The sequence below is a fragment of the Arachis ipaensis genome, chromosome B4 (genome assembly GCF_059453495.1).
Source record: "Arachis ipaensis isolate K30076 ecotype BB chromosome B4, ASM5945349v1, whole genome shotgun sequence".
Taxonomy (NCBI): Eukaryota; Viridiplantae; Streptophyta; class Magnoliopsida; order Fabales; family Fabaceae; genus Arachis; species Arachis ipaensis.
This window is the reverse complement of record NC_142439.1, coordinates 41,302,489-41,319,213: the sequence shown is the minus strand read 5'-3', so window position 1 is coordinate 41,319,213 and position 16,725 is coordinate 41,302,489. Positions and strand designations below refer to the sequence as shown.

General features: G+C 37.3%; 1 non-coding gene across 1 annotated transcript; it reads left to right on the top strand.

The window, feature by feature from the left end:
* Window positions 1-1,031: 1,031 nt before the first annotated feature.
* On the top strand, window positions 1,032-1,139 carry LOC148567301 (small nucleolar RNA R71). Its single transcript, XR_015882069.1, has one exon. It is a non-coding gene; the product is annotated as a small nucleolar RNA R71 (small nucleolar RNA).
* The last annotated feature ends 15,586 nt before the right edge of the window (window positions 1,140-16,725 follow it).

The following is a 16,725-nucleotide window of genomic DNA, read 5'->3' as shown; positions in this document are numbered from 1 at the left end:
TCAATACCAAATAATTTGGCATTTAGCTTCATGATTGCACCAAGGAACTTGGCAGCTTGCTCTTTAGTAACATCCTCATTCTCTTCAGAAGAGGAATACTCATCAAAGCTCATGAATGGCATAAGGAGGTTCAATGGAATCTCTATGGTCTCTAGATGATTCTCAGATTCCTTAGGTTCCTCAGAGGGAAGCTCCTTATTGATCACTGGACGTCCCAGGAGGTCTTCCTCCTTGGGATTCACGTCCTTCTCCTCTCTTGTGGGTTCGGCCATGGTAATTAATTCAATGGCCTTGCACTCTCCTTTTGGATTCTCTTCTGTATTGCTTGGGAGAGTACTAGGAGGGATTTCAGTGATCCTTTTACTCAGTTGGCCCACTTGTGCTTTCAAATTTCTAATGGAAGACCTTGTTTCATTCATGAAACTCACAGTGGCCTTAGATAGATCAGAGACTAAATTTGCTAAGCTAGATAGATTCTGCTCAGAATTCTCTGTCTGTTGCTGAGTGGATGATGGAAAAGGCTTGCCATTACTAAACCTGTTTCTTCCACCATTATTAAAGCCTTGTTGAGGCTTTTGATCCTTCCATGAGAGATTTGGGTGATTTCTCCATGATGGATTGTAGGTGTTTTCATATGGTTCACCCATGTATTTTAACTCTGCTATTGTAGGGTTCTCAGGATCATAAGCTTCTTCCTCAGAAGATGCCTCTTGAGTACTGTTGGATGCAGCTTGCATTCCATTCAGACTCTGAGAAATCATATTGACTTGTTGAGTCAATATTTTATTCTGAGCCAATATGGCATTCAGAGTATCAATTTCAAGAACTCCCTTCTTCATAGGCGTCCCATTACTCACAGGATTCCTCTCAGAAGTGTACATAAACTGGTTATTAGCAACCATGTCAATGAGTTCTTGAGCTTCTGCAGGCGTTTTCTTTAGGTGAATGGATCCACCTGCAGAAGTATCCAATGACATCTTTGATAGCTCAGATAAACCATCATAGAATATATCCAGGATAGTCCATTCTGAAAGCATGTCAGAAGGACACTTTTTGGTCAGCTGCTTGTATCTTTCCCAAGCTTCATAGAGGGATTCACCTTCTTTCTGTCTGAAGGTTTGAACATCAGCTCTAAGCTTGCTCAGCTTTTGAGGAGGAAAGAACTTGGCTAAGAAAGCCGTGACCAGCTTATCCCAAGAGTTCAGGCTGTCTTTGGGTTAAGAGTCCAACCATATTCTAGCTCTGTCTCTTACAACAAAAGGGAAAAGTATGAGCCTGTAGACTTCAGTATCTACTCTATTAGTCTTAACAGTATCACAGATCTGCAAGAATTCAGTTAAGAACTGAAAAGGATCTTCAGATGGAAGTCCATGAAACTTGCAGTTCTGCTGCATCAGAGAAATTAGCTGAGGTTTCAGCTCAAAATTGTTTGCTCTAATGGTAGGAATGGAGATGCTTCTTCCATGTAAATTGGAATTAGGTACAGTAAAGTCACCAAGCATTCTCCTGGCATTATTGTTGTTGGGTTCGGCTGCCATCTCCTTTACTTGTTCGAAATTTTCAATAAGGTTGTCTCTGGATTGTTGTAATTTAGCTTCTCTTAGTTTTCTCTTCAGAGTCCTTTCAGGTTCTGGATCAGCTTCAACAAGAATGCCTTTTTCTTTGTCCCTGCTTATAAGAAAGAGAAGAGAAAAAGAAAAGAAGAGGAATCCTCTATGTCACAGTAAAGAGGTTCCTTATTTTTAGTAGAAGAAGAAAAGGAATAGGGGTGAAGAAGAATGAAGAATCCAAACACAAAGGTGATGATAGGAGCAGAGATGTGAGATGAAGTGAAGTGTTAGTAGATGAATAAATAAATAAAAGGGGATGAGAGGAGGAGAGAATTTTCGAAAATAATTTTTGAAAAAGAGTTAGTGATTTTCGAAAATAGTTTTTGAAAAAGGTTAGTAGTTTTTCGAAAATTCAAATAAAAAATAAAATAATTAGTCTAATTAAAAAGAAATTTTGAAAAAGAGGGAAGATTTTTTTCGAAAATTAGAGAGAGAGAGTTAGTTAGGTAGTTTTGAAAAAGGTAAGAAACAAACAAAAAGTTAGTTAGTTAGTTGAAACAAATTTTGAAAAGATAAGAAGTTAGGAAGTTAGAAAAGATATTTTACAATCACTTTTTTGAAAAAGGTAAGATAAGAAGATATTTTTGAAAAGATATGATAGAAATTAGTTTTTGAAAATATTTGATTTTTAAAATCTCAATTAATGACTTGATTCACAAGAAATCACAAGATATGATTCTAGAACTTAAAGTTTGAATCTTTCTTAACAAGTAAGTAACAAACTTGAAATTTTTGAATCAAAACATTAATTGATGATGTTATTTTCGAAAATATGATGTAAAATTAAGAAAAAGATTTTTGAAAATTATTTTTGAAATTTTCGAAAATAACTAAAAAAAATTGAAAAAAGATTTGATTTTTGAAAAAGATTTTGAAAAAGATAAGATTTTTTTAAATTGAAAATTTGATTTGACTCATAAAAACAACTAGATTTTAAAAATTTTTGAAAAAGTCAAATCTAATTTTCGAAATTTTAAGAGAGAAAAAAGGAAAAATATTTTTTTGATTTTTTGAATTTTTATGATGAGAGAGAAAAACAAGAAAAATGATGCAATGCATGAAAATTATGGATCAAAACAATGAATGCATGCAAGAATGCTATGAATGTCAAGATGAACACCAAGAACACTATGAAGATCATGATGAACATCAAGAACACATTTTTGAAAAATTTTTAATGCAAAGAAAACATGCAAGACACCAAACTTAGAATTCTTTAATGCTTAGACTTAAAGAATTCAGGAATGCATATGAAAAACAAGAAAAGACACAAAACATGCAAATGCAAAGATCAAACAAGAAGACTTACCAAGAACAACTTGAAGATCATGAAGAACACTATGAATGCATGAATTTTTTCGAAAAATGCAAGATGAACATGCAATTGACACCAAACTTATAACATGACTCAAGACTCAAACAAGAAACACAAAAAATATTTTTGATTTTTATGATTTTATGATTTTTTTTGTATTTTCTTTTAAATTTTTTTTTCTCGAAAATTATTTTGAAAAAGAAAAATAAGAATTCCAAAATTTTTAATATGAATTCCAGGAATCTTATGCTCTTTAGTCTAAAGCTCCAATCAAAGGGTCAGGCATGGCTTAATAGCCAGCCAAGCTTTAGTAAAAATATGAGTGTAATTCATTCAATTTTAAGCCAAAACCTCTGTCCAAAAGAATTTACACATGGTTTTATAGCCAGCATGCTTCAACATGCTTCATGAAACTCTAGAATTCATTCTTAAAAAATCTGAAGAAAAATATATTTTTGAAAAAATTTTTATTTTAAAAAGATTTTTTTTTTTTCGAAAACAAAGGAGAAACTTTTGAAAGATTTTTTTGAAAAATTTTTGAAAAATTTTTGAAAAGAAAACGAAAAGAAAGCTACCCAATCTGAGCAACAAGATGAACCGTCAGTTGTCCAAACTCGAACAATCTCCGGCAACGGCGCCAAAAACATGGTGTTGTTGCCGGATCAAACTTGGCACTGATTTTACCGGACCAAAAGCTTGCCGAAAACTCGAACAATTCCCGGCAACGGCGCCAAAAACTTGGTATGCGAAATTGTTACTCAGTTGTGAATTATTGTTCGAAATTGATTCCCTGGCGATGGCACCAAAAATGGATGCACAGAACCATAGTCTAAACATATCTTCACAACTTCGCATAACTAACCAGCAAGTGCACTGGGTCGTCCAAGTAATAAACCTTACGTGAGTAAAGGTCGATCCCACGGAGATTGTTGGTATGAAGCAAGCTATGGTCACCTTGTAAATCTCAGTCAGGCGGATATAAAATAGTTATGGAGTTTTCGAAATTAATACTAAAATAAGGATTGAAATACTTATGTAAATCATTGGTGAGAATTTCAGATAAGCGTATGGAGATGCATTCATTCCTCTGAACCTCTGCTTTCCTGCTGTCTTCATCCAATCCTTCTTACTCCTTTCTATGGCTGGCTTTATGTAAGGATGTCACCGGTGCCAATGGCTACTTTCAATCCTCTCGGGAAAATGGTCCAAATGCTCTGTCACAGCACGGCTAATCGTCTGGAGGCATCACCCTTGTCGTTGGTTGCATCCTATTCCTCTCTGTGAAAATGGTCCGATGCGCTGTCACTGCATGGCTAATCATCTTGGAGGTTCTCGATCATACTGGAATAGAATTTACTATCCTTTTGCGTCTGTCACTACGCCCAGCACTCGCGAGTTTGGAGTTCCTCACAGTCATTCAATCCCAGAGTCCTACTCGAAATACCACGGACAAGGTTTAGACTTTCCGGACTCTCATGAATGCCGCCATCAATCTAGCTTATACCACGAAGATTCTGATTAAGAGATCTAAGAGATACTCATTCAATCTAATGTAGAATGGAAGTGGTTGTCAGGCACGCGTTCATAGGGAATGATGATGATTGTCACGTTCATCACATTCAGGTTGAAGTGCGAATGAATATCTTAGAAGCGAAATAAGATGAATTGAATAGAAAACAGTAGTACTTTGCATTAATCTTTGAGGAACAGCAGAGCTCCACACCTTAATCTATGGAGTGCAGAAACTCTACCGTTGAAAATACATAAGTAATGAAGGTCCAGGCATGGCCGAATGGCCAGTCCCCAAATGTGATCAATAGATCAAAAGATAATCCAAAGATATCTAATACAATAGTAAAAAGTCCTATTTATAATAAACTAGCTACTAGGGTTTACAAAAGTAAGTAATTGATGCATAAATTCACTTCCGGGGCCCACTTAGTGTGTTCTTGGGCTGAGCTTGAAGTCTACACATGGAGAGGTCATTCTTGGAGTTGAACGCCAGCTTTTGTGCCAGTTTGGGCGTTGAACTCCACTTTGCAACTTGTTTCTGGCGCTGGACGCCAGAATTGGGCAAAGAGCTGGCGTTGAACACCAGTTTGCGTTGTCTAAACTTGGGCAAAGTATGGACTATTATATATTGCTGGAAAGCCCTGGATGTCTAATTTCCAAAGCAATTTGAAGCGCGCCATTTTGAGTTCTGTAGCTCCAGAAAATTCATTTTGAGTGCAGGGAGGTCAGAATCCAACAGCATCAGTAGTCCTTCTTCAACCTCTGAGTCTGATTTTTGCTCAAGTCCCTCAATTTCAGCCAGAAAATACCTGAAATCACAGAAAAATACACAAACTCATAGTAAAGTCCAGAAATATGAATTTAACATAAAAACTAATGAAAACATCCCTAAAAGTAACTAGATTATACTAAAAACATACTAAAAACAATGCCAAAAAGCGTATAAATTATCCGCTCATCACTTCTATTCTAAGATATTCATTCGCACTTCAACCTGATGAATGTGATGATCCGTGACACTCATCATCATTCTCACCTATGAACGCATGCCTGACAACCACCTCCGTTCTACCTTAGATTGAATGCATATCTCTTGGCCTCATGATCCAGATCAGAGTCTTCGTGGTATAAGCTAGAATTATTGGCGGCCATTCCTGAGATCCGGAACATCTAAACCTTGTCTGTGGTATTCTGAGTAGGATCTGGGAAGGGATGGTTGTGACGAGCTTCAAACTCGCGATTGTTGGGCGTGTGACAGACGCAAAAGGATCAATGGATCCTATTCCAGCATGATCGAGAACCGACAGATGATTAGCCATGCGGTGACAACGTATTTAGAACATTTTCACTTAGAGGACGGGAAGTAGCCATTGACAACGGTGATGCCCAACATAAAGCTTGCCATGGAAGGAGCCTTGCGTGCATGAAGAAGAAGATAGTAGGAAAGCAGAGATTTAGAAGACAAAGCATCTCCAAAGCCTCAACCTGTTCTTCATTACTGCAATACAAGTATTTATTTCATGTTCTTTTACTTTTTACAATTAAATCTGAGAATTGTTGATATCCTGACTAAGAGTTACAAGATAACCATAGCTTGCTTCAAGCCGACAATCTCCGTGGGATCAACCCTTACTCACGTAAGGTATTACTTGGACGACCCAGTGCACTTGCTGGTTAGTTGTGCGGAGTTGCAAAAGTGTGATTGTAATTTCGTGCACCAAGTTACATAAGGACAATTTTATTAATCTTGTACTATTGGACAAAGCCTCAATCATTTAAAAAATAAAAAACGCATCACATTCAATCATCAATGCATAATAACAAATTTTTATTAAGAGCTCTTTAAGGGATTTTAACAAACACTTGGCATTCAAAATCATGAAACACATCAAGTAGCAAAACCAAGCATTTTGTCAACATCAATTAACAAGTACAGTACCCTAGCAGCAGCAATTCGCAACATTTTTAGGAAAGTATCCAAACAACTTAAAATCTAATACCTTAAATCTAACCTATCGTAATAACCTAAATCATAAAAATAAAAAAAAACTAAATTGAACCAACCATAAAATTGATTCAAAATTTAAAACTAAAATTCTAATAAAACCTAAATTAAATTAAACTAAGAATGTAACACCCTACCACACAAAACTTTACGCTATAGTCGTAAATCAGAGGTGGTGAGGCATTATGACAATTAAAAGTAAATTACATTCATAGTAGTTTGAAGAAATATAGTTTAACTAGGAGCCTGTGAAGAAAAAATAAACCAAAGCGACAATTGTTATCACACTTGAAGCGTTAAAGATAAGAAGCACTGATTATAGAAACAAAATAAATATATATAGATATACATAAGATCCAAGATAAGATACATAATAAGTACTAATCTCAACCTATGAAGAAAAGGCTAACTAGAATATTAAAAATTAAAAGTGTGCAAAATAACATCCTGTTTCTCCAAAATAGAACCTCTAAGAGGAATATACAATAACATACTCAAAAGCGGAGAATAATACTAAGTACAAAATAAATCGCAAAAAGAGATAAGTCTTCTTCGCTTCCACCAATAGAATCCTACACAGTCAGCGAGGTACATCACGACCTGTATCTGAACAATAGAAATTTTCACAACGGGTGAGAACTCGAAAGTTCCCAGTGTGATAATAGTTCCAAATAGAGACTACATAAAGAGACACGAACCCACTAGGTAATCCTAATCTCCAGATCGACAAAAATTCTAGCCTAGGGTTTTAAATAATCCAAACAGGGTTAAGTTATTAAGTCTCAGTTCCATATCTACCTCTAATCTCAATCATTTCTAATATATTATCATCCAATCTCCAATACCTCAATTGTTCAATCCAGTATTTATCTTAGCATTTTGTTCAGCAGTAGCAAACACAACTAATAAGCATTACAAGACAAACACATATAAAAAGCATGTATAGCAACTATCACAATTAGCAATTAATAGAAATATTCAATTAGGCAAGCCAAAAATACATTACGCACACTTAAACAATAGCAAATAGATGCACATGATGCATGCCTGACTTATTAGCCATGAGTTCACATGTTGGTTATACTGCTAGACCCGACACAGATCCGGTTGCAACTCTTGGATTACTCTCTCTTTTGTGCATCTCCAAGAGAAATAAATTTCGAGGGAGAGTGCCCTACTACCTTCTCTTAGAGGTATACTCAGGGGGTAACGTTCCGAAGAAGAGTGCCCTACCACTTTTCCCAAACTGTGCTAAAAATAAAGAAGAGTGCCGTTTCACCTTGTAACAAGAGAGAGACGTGGGGGTAATATTCTGAGGGAGAGTGCCCTACCACCTTTCTCACTTCCAACAAATAATCAAAAGAGAATGTGGGGGAGAGTGCCCTACCATCTTCCCCACATCCGCACCGCAACCACAAACAAGTGAGATGATACTTCAGTCCTTGCCTGGGACAGGTGCCAAACAAATGCATAACCACAAACAAGCGGATATAACCACTAACCTTGTCTGAAACCACTGACAAGCGGGATAAGAACCACTGACCTTGCCCGAAACAAATTCTAAATCAATACGCAAGCGGGACAGTGCTACTGTCCTTGCTAATATAGTCATTCAGACCATAATTAGTCATAATCATTGACTTAAATTAGTTTTATAAATTATTAGATTCGTTAACCACAGTTTTTTTTATCAATTTATTAATTTTGTTATCTTGTGATTAGGACATAGCTACCGTCCTCACCATGGGTAGGACGAAACCACAATCCCCACATAGTAATTTACGCACTAAGCAAGCAGGATGATACCACCGTCCTTGTCAGGCAAATAATCTATATCACACTTAAAACCTACCAACAATTCCATCCAGTTTCGGAAGATACACCCAAACATAACCCCATCCATTCATTAACTAATCAACCTCATTATTCCATAAACGGGATGAAACCACCGTCCTCACTGCAGTCGGGACAAACCTCCATCATCGCAATAATTTTCTTCGGTTAACTAAGTGTTTACCAAGGAATTAATTAATTCAATTAATTGGATTTAACCACACCTTTTTCATAGCTTAAAAACTAGTTATCGGACATCATATGGGGGTTACAAGGGTTTACAAGCTTGCTGGAAAGGCTAAATAGTGAAAAATAGAGTTTTTCAAGAAAACAGGACATGTGCACACGTACACCTCTATGCACACGCACATGTCAGCGCCAACTTCCTGACGTGTGCGTATGAACCACCTTATGCGTATGCACATCTTGCAAATTTTCCTTGGTGTGCCCCCTGTGTGCTCGCATAAGCTTACTGATGAGCGGATATTTTATATGCTTTTTGGCATTATTTTCAAATAGGTTTTAGCATGTTTCGTTTAAATATTATTAAGTTTTCATAGGTTTTAGTGTTAAATTCACAATTTTGGATTTTACTTTGAGTTTGTGTGTTTTTGTACAATTTCAGGTATTTCTCGCTGAAATTGAGGAGCTGGAGCAAAAGTCTAATTCAAAGACAGAGAAAGCACTGCAGATGCTGTCCGGATTTGACCTCCTTGCACTCGAAAGAGCTTTTCTGGAGCTACAAAATTCCAAATAGAGCGTTCTCAACGGCTATGGAAATCTGACTTCCAGAGCTTTCCAGAAATAGATAATAGTCTATACATTGCTTCAGATTAGAAGGCCCAAAACTGGCGTCCAACGCCAGCCTCCTGCCCCCTTTCAGGCGTCAAGTGCCCAAGGAGAAGAGAACAGCGTCCAAACGTGCAAAGAAAACCCCCTAGCAAGCGTTTAATGCCCTAGAGGCCTCCTAGTATGTGGATCTCATCAAAGCTCAGCCCAAACACTCACCAAGTGGGCCCCGGAAGTAAATTTTACCACTAAAAAGACTGTTTTACCTTTACTAGTCATTAGTTTAGTATTTAAGGAAGAAGAGCACACTTGTTTAGGATATTTTCTAGCATATTTTGAATTCTATCATTGTATTTCCTATCATTATGGGTTTCTAAACCTCCTAGGTTGAAGGGAGGAGCCCTGCTGAGTTCTATGAATTAATAAAAGTATTAATTCTCTTCAATCCGTATTTGATTCAATTCTAAGATGTATACTCGTTCTTCAACATGGTGAATGGGATGATCCGTGACAATCAGCTCCGTTTATCATACTAAGACCGCGTGCCTGACAACCACCCGTGTCTATTTGGGTTCGTGTGAATACGTGACCGAAAAGCATCGAACCGTCAGCCTGACTATACATCTCTCTGACGACTAATCCACGACTTCACTGGGGACTTCTCGAGACACCAGTTCAGCCAAGGTGTGGGGAGATTAGGGTATCTGTGATAGAGACTAGAACCCAAAGGTGCAGCATTCTCTGATCCGGAAGATTCGACCTTGTCTGTAGCGTTTTAAGTAGGATCATTAAGGAGAATGGATTGCAGGAGCTTCACCCTCAATCAGACTGGATGCGCACTAACCCTGGTATTCAGATCTGGAAGAGTATTGGCAGCTGCTCAAACCAGCGTCAATCACATACAGCCTGCCATTGAACGAATCATTCACAATTGAAGGAGACAGTAAGACCAGAGTTAATCCAAAAGGACAAAGCAACTCCAAGCCTTAACCAGCTAAGATTTAAGATTATCTTTGTAAACATATCAACCTAATTCCATCATCCAATTCAAACCAAAAACTTCTTGATACGCTTGACTAAGACCTGCAAGATAACCATAGCTTGCTCCAAACAACAATCCTCGTGGGATCTACCCTGACTCACTCAGGTATTACTTGGACGACCCAGTGCACTTGCTGGTATAGTTGTACGAAGTGTGGGGATTCATACACTTGTTGGACAACTAACGGATTATCTTGTTCCGTAGATCAGGTATTTTCTTTAATTTTGTTTGAGTCTTTTATTTTCTTCTTCCTATTTTCGAAAAAATCAAAAATACTTTTCAAAAATTTTTTCTTTTCTTTATTTAATTTTCGTTTTTTAGTTTGAGTCTTTTGTTTTTGTTCTTGTTGAAGTTTTCGAAATTTTTCAGTCTTTCTTTCCAAAAATTCTCAAAAATAGTTTCTTTGTTTAAATCTTAGTCAATCTTTAAGTTTGGTATTTTTTTGTGTGTTTTCTTTAAATTTTTGAAAATTTTATCTTTGGTTTTCAAAAATTGTAAGTTTGGTGTCTTTTGCATGTTCTTTTGTTCTTTGAATTTCTTGAGTTTTATTCATGGTGTTCTTCTTAATCTTCAAAGTGTTCTTGCTTTTTCTTTTTGTTTTGATCTTAAAGATTTTAAGTTTGGTGTCTTTTTGGTATTTGTCTTTAAATTTTCGAAAATTAGTCCCCTTTAGATCTAAAAATTTTAAGTTGTGTCTTTTACTTGTTTTTCTCTTTCCTCATTAAATTCAAAAATAAAAAAATAATATATTTTCTAACTTAATTTTAGTTAATTTTCAAAAATTCTAAATAAAAAAATCAGATTTTAATTTTAAATTTTTATCTTATCTTATCTTAGTTTTAAATTTCAAAATTCAAATATTTTCAAAATAAAAAATCTTATCTTTTTCAAAAATCTTATCTTATCTTATTTTAAAATTCAAATTTTAAAATTCAATTTCAAATTTTAAAATTTTAAAAAAATTAATTAGACCCTTTTAAAGTTCAAATATTTTTTAAATCTTTATCTTATCTTATTAACTTTTTCAAAATTCAAAATTTAAAATTTAAAATTTTAAAATTTCAAATTCAAATTTCAATTTTCAAATTTCAAATTCAAATCTTTTTTAATCTTCTATCTTATCTTATTTTCAAATCTTTTCTTAATTAGTTACTTCTTTTCTCTCTCTTCTTTTTCAAAACTTCCTAACTAATTCTTCTCTCTCCTATTTTTTCGAAAATTCTTTCTTCTTCTCTCTCTTCAATTTTCAAAAATTCATTCATTAATTTTCAATTCTTTTTAATTTATTAACCTTAATTTTTGAAATTAATAAATAAATAAAATAAAAACAAAAATATTTTAATTCTTGTTTATCTTTTCTACTTCTATTCCTTTTATCTTCATTCTTCTTTCTCTTATTCTACCTTTGTTCATCATGAACCCGAACGGGAATGAGGAGTTCAGAAGAACTCTAGGGTCCTATACAAACCCCACTGCTGACTTCTATGGAAGAAGTATTAGCATACCTCACATCAGAGTAAGTAGCTTTAAACTAAACCCTCAATGTATTACTATAGTGCAGCAAAACTGCCAATATTCTGGACTTTCATAGGAAGAACCTATAGAGTTTCTGGAAGATTTCTTAAAGATTGCTGATACAATACACAATGAAGGAGTAGACTAGGATGTCTACAGACTATTACTCTTTCCTTTTGCTGTAAAGGGCCAAGCAAAGAGGTGGTTGGATAACCAACCCAAAGATAGCTTGAAAACTTGGAAACAGTTAGTAGACAAGTTTTTAAATCAATACTTTCCTCTAAGAAAGATGACCCAGCTGAGGCTGGACATCCAAGGCTTCAAATAAGGAGATAGGGATCTCTTTATGATGCCTGGAATAGGTATAGAAGGATGCTAAGAAAATGTCCAACTGAAATATTTTCAGGATGGGTACAATTAGACATCTTCTATTATGGACTTTTAGACATGGCTAAAATGTCTTTGGACCACTCTACTTGTCGATCCATACATATGAGAAAGACCATTGAAGTGGCTCGCGAGCTTATTGAGATAGTTGCCACTAATCAGTATCTGTACTCATCTGCTGAGACTTCTATAAAAGGAGAGGTTAAGGCAATATCTACTGAACCGAACCCTCCAGAACAAGATGGCCCATTGACTCAGCAAATACACCCCCTTGCCCAGCAACTACTGGAATTGCAAGAGGCTTTGCGAAAAACTCAAACTTCTAACAGGAATATAGAAGCCCAGCTAAGTCAAACAAGATAGCAGTTACCTAAGCAAATAACAGAGGAATATCAGGCTATTCAACTGAGGAGTGGGAAATTCTTAAACACCCAACCTTAGTACAATAAGCCAATAGAGGGACACCAGACTAATGTCCAAGACGTCTCTAAAGGCATTGAATGCCCAAAGAATAATGTCATTGGCATTCAATGCCAAGAAAGGGAATCCATCCCTGGCGTTGAACACCCAATAGGGGGCAGTGTCCCTGGTGTTGAATGCCAGGAAGGGGACAGCAATATGGGCGTTGAACACCCAAGCAATGGAGGCCAGTTAAATACTGATAACAACCCTCCTAACAAGCTAATAACCCCCCTTCCAACACACATGGCACTCGGTCTTCATCAACCAAGATTAATGAGTATAAAGCTAAGATGCTATTTTCTCAGAAACTCTGTCAAGAGGTAAAAGATAAAAAGTTTGCCCGCTTTGCGAATTATCTCAGAACATTAGAGATCAAGATCTGTTTTATAGAGGCTCTTGAACAGATACCTTCTTATGCTAAGTTCATGATGGACATTCTGAGTCATAAGAAGGATTGGAGAGAGAAAGAAACAGTCCTCCTCACTGAAGAGTCCAGTGCAATCATTCAAAACAGCTTACCAGAGAAACTTAAGGATCTTGGAAGCTTTATGATACCGTGCACTTTAGGTAATGCTTGTACAAGGATAGCTCTATGTGACTTTGGAGCAAGCTACAACCTAATACCTGCTTCATTAATAAAGAAGCTTTGCTTGACTGATGAAGTCAAACCAACCCGCATATGCCTTCAACTTGCTGATGGTTCTATTAAGATACCATCAGGAGTGATTGAGGACATGATTGTTAGGGTTGGACCCTTTGCTTTTCCCACTGACTTTGTGGTGTTGGACATGGAAGGGCACAAGAGTGCATCCCTAATTCTAGGGAGACCCTTCCTAGTTATAAGACGAACCCTCATTGATGTTGAAAAATGGGAAGTCACCCTGAGAGTCAATAAGGAGAGGTACGTACTGAATGCTGTAAAAGCCATGCAGCATCAAGACACCCCAGATGAATGCATGAGAATTGACCTCATTGGTTCCCTAGTGGAAGAAGTAAACATGGCTGAGAGCCTCAAGGAATGGCTGAATGACATCCTTACTGATGAGCAGCCTAACTTGGAGGATCCTTTGGAAACTCCTAAGGAAAAGCAGAAGCCTCCAAAGCTTGAGCTCAAGCCATTACCATCTTCCCTGAACTATGCATATCTGGGAGATGGAGATACTTATCTTGTGATCATAAGTTCTACCTTAGAGCCACAGAAAGAAGAAGCACTAATTCAAGTGCCTAAGATACATAGGACCGCCCTTGGGTGGACTATAAGTGACCTTAAGGGTATTAGCCCGACCCGATGCATGCATAAAATCCTGCTGGAGGATGATGCCAAACCAGTGGTGTAACCACAAAGGTAACTAAATCCAGCCATGAAGAAAGTAGTGCAGAAGGAAGTCACTAAGCTCTGAAAGGTTGGGATTATTTAACCCATTTCTGATAGCCCCTGGGTGAGCCCTGTCCAAGTTGTTCCCAAGGAGGGAGGCATGACAGTGGTTTATAATGAAAGGAATGAACTGATCCCTACAAGGATAGTTACAGGGTGGCGTATGTGCATTGACTATGGCAGGCTCAATAATGCCACCAGGAAGGATCATTTTCCTTTACCATTTATTAACCAGATGCTAAAGAGACTAGCAGGGCACGCATTTTATTGTTTCCTGGATAGATATTTCAGGTACAATCAAATAGCAGTGGATCCACAGGATCAAGAAAAGATAGGATTCACATGCCCATTTGGCATGTTTGCCTACAGGCGAATGCCCTTCGGCTTGTGCAATGCACCTGCCACCTTTCAGAGATGTATGCTGTCCATCTTTTCTGATATGGTAGAGAAGTTCCTTGAAGTGTTCATGGATGACTTCTTTGTCTTTGGAGACTCATTTGACTCCTGCCTTGATCATTTGGCCCAAGTTCTAAAAAGATGTCAAGAAACAAACCTAGTTCTAAATTACGAAAAATGCCACTTCATGGTGACTGAAGGCATTGTTCTTGGGCATCGGATTTCGAACAAGGGAATAGAAGTGGATCAAGCTAAAGTGGAAGTGATCAAACAATTGCCACCACCTACTAATGTCAAGGAAATCAGAAGTTTCCTATGACATGCAGGATTTTACAAGAGGTTCATGAAAGATTTTTTGAAAATTGCAAAACCGCTGTGTAATCTCTTGGCCACTAACATCCCATTTGTCTTTGACCAAGAATTTCTGCATGCCTTTGAAATCCTGAAAGCCAAGTTTGTCACTGCTCCTATCATCTCTGCACCCGATTGAGACTTTCCATTTAAACTAATGTGTGATGCCAGTGACCATGCCATTGGCGCAGTTCTGGGGGCAGAGACATGACATGCTTTTGCATGTCATTTACTATGCTAGTCGTGTACTAAATGATGTGTAGAAGAACTACACTACTATAGAAAAGAAGTTACTTGCAGTGGTTTGTGCAATTGACAAGTTTAGATCCTACCTAGTAGGATCTAAGGTCATTATCTATACTGATCATGCTGCTCTAAAGTATCTACTCACTAAGCAGGATTCTAATCCCAGACTTATAAGATGGGTACTACTTCTGCAAGAGTTTGATATAGAAATTAGAGACAAAAAAGGGACAAAAAATCAAGTGGTTGACCACTTGTCCTGGATTGAGCCAATGGTAGAGAATTCGCCTTCCCCCACTGACATATTTGAAACCTTTCCAGATGAGTAACTCTTTGCCATCCGGACAACACCTTGGTCTGCAGATATTGCAAACTACAAGGCTATAAGGTTCATTCCCAAAGAGTTTACCAGGCATCAAGCCTGGAAACTCATGCATGATGCAAAGTACTACTTGTGGGATGAACCATATCTCTTTAAGAGATGCTTGGATGGAATAATCCGACGATTATGTCTAAAGAAGAGGCACAGAGAATTCTATGGCATTGCCATGGATCAGACTATGGAGGACATTTCAGAAGTGAGCAGACAGCCACCAAGGTTCTCCAAAGTGGCTTCTACTGGCCCACACTCTTCAAGGATTCTAGAGAATTTGTCCGTAACTGTGACAGTTGCCAGAGAGCTGGTAATCTCCCTCATGGTCACGGAATGCCTCAGCAGGGAATTCTAGAGATCGAGTTATTTGATGTATGGGGTATAGATTTCATGGGACCCTTCCCGCCTTCATACTCAAACACCTACACCCTTGTGGCAGTAGACTATGTGTCCAAATTGGTTGAAGCAATAGCAACACCCACTAATGACACCAGAGTAGTAATCAAGTTCCTCCAAAAGAACATCTTCAGCAGATTTGGTGTACCTAGGATGCTAATTAGTGATGGAGATATTCATTTCTGCAACAGACAGCTGAATTCTGTCTTAAGCCGTTACGGAGTTTGCCACAAAATAGCAACACCGTATTATCCCCAAACAAATAGGCAAGATGAAGTCTCAAATAGAGAACTAAATTGAATCCTAGAGAAGACCGTCAGCACCTCTAGAAAGGATTAGGCTAAAAAACTTGATGATGCTTTGTGGGCATACAGAATAGCTTTCAAAACCCCCATTAGAACCTCACCATATCAACTGGTATATGGGAAATCCTGTCATCTACCAGTGGAACTAGAACACAAGGCCTATTGGGCTACTAGATTCCTTAACCTGGATGCTAAAGCAGCAGGAGAAAAATGGCTACTCCAACTAAATGAGCTGGACGAATTCCATTTAAATGCATTTGAAAATGCAAAGATCTATAAAGAAAAAGCAAAAAGGTGGCATGACAGGAAGATATCCTTCAGAGTCTTTGAACCAGGACAGAAGGTCCTGCTCTTCAACTCAAGACTCAAATTATTCCCTGGGAAACTCAAATCCCGCTGGAAGGGACTGTATGTGATTATTAGTATATCACCTTACGGGCACATAGAACTTCAAGGTAAAGAAAACCGATTCACTGTCAATGGACAGAGGGTTAAGCATTACCTTGAAGGAGATATAGAGCCATGAGGCTCAACATTACTGCTAAGTTAAGTACAGTGAAGTCCAGCTAAAGACATTAAAGAAACGCTTGTTGCGAGGCAACCCAATGATTACTTATATATTATTTTTAATTATTTCTATTTTAACTAGTTTTCTTTTTAATTAGTTTTTGATTATGTTTTAATTAGGTTAATTCTAATGTTAGTGATCATGAACAGTGCTTAAACAGAGACAGAATGATGCAGAATAACAAACAGAAAGGGATCTCCCTGTAGAAGGGATCTCCCTGGCATTAAACGCCAGAAAGCGGGTGGCAA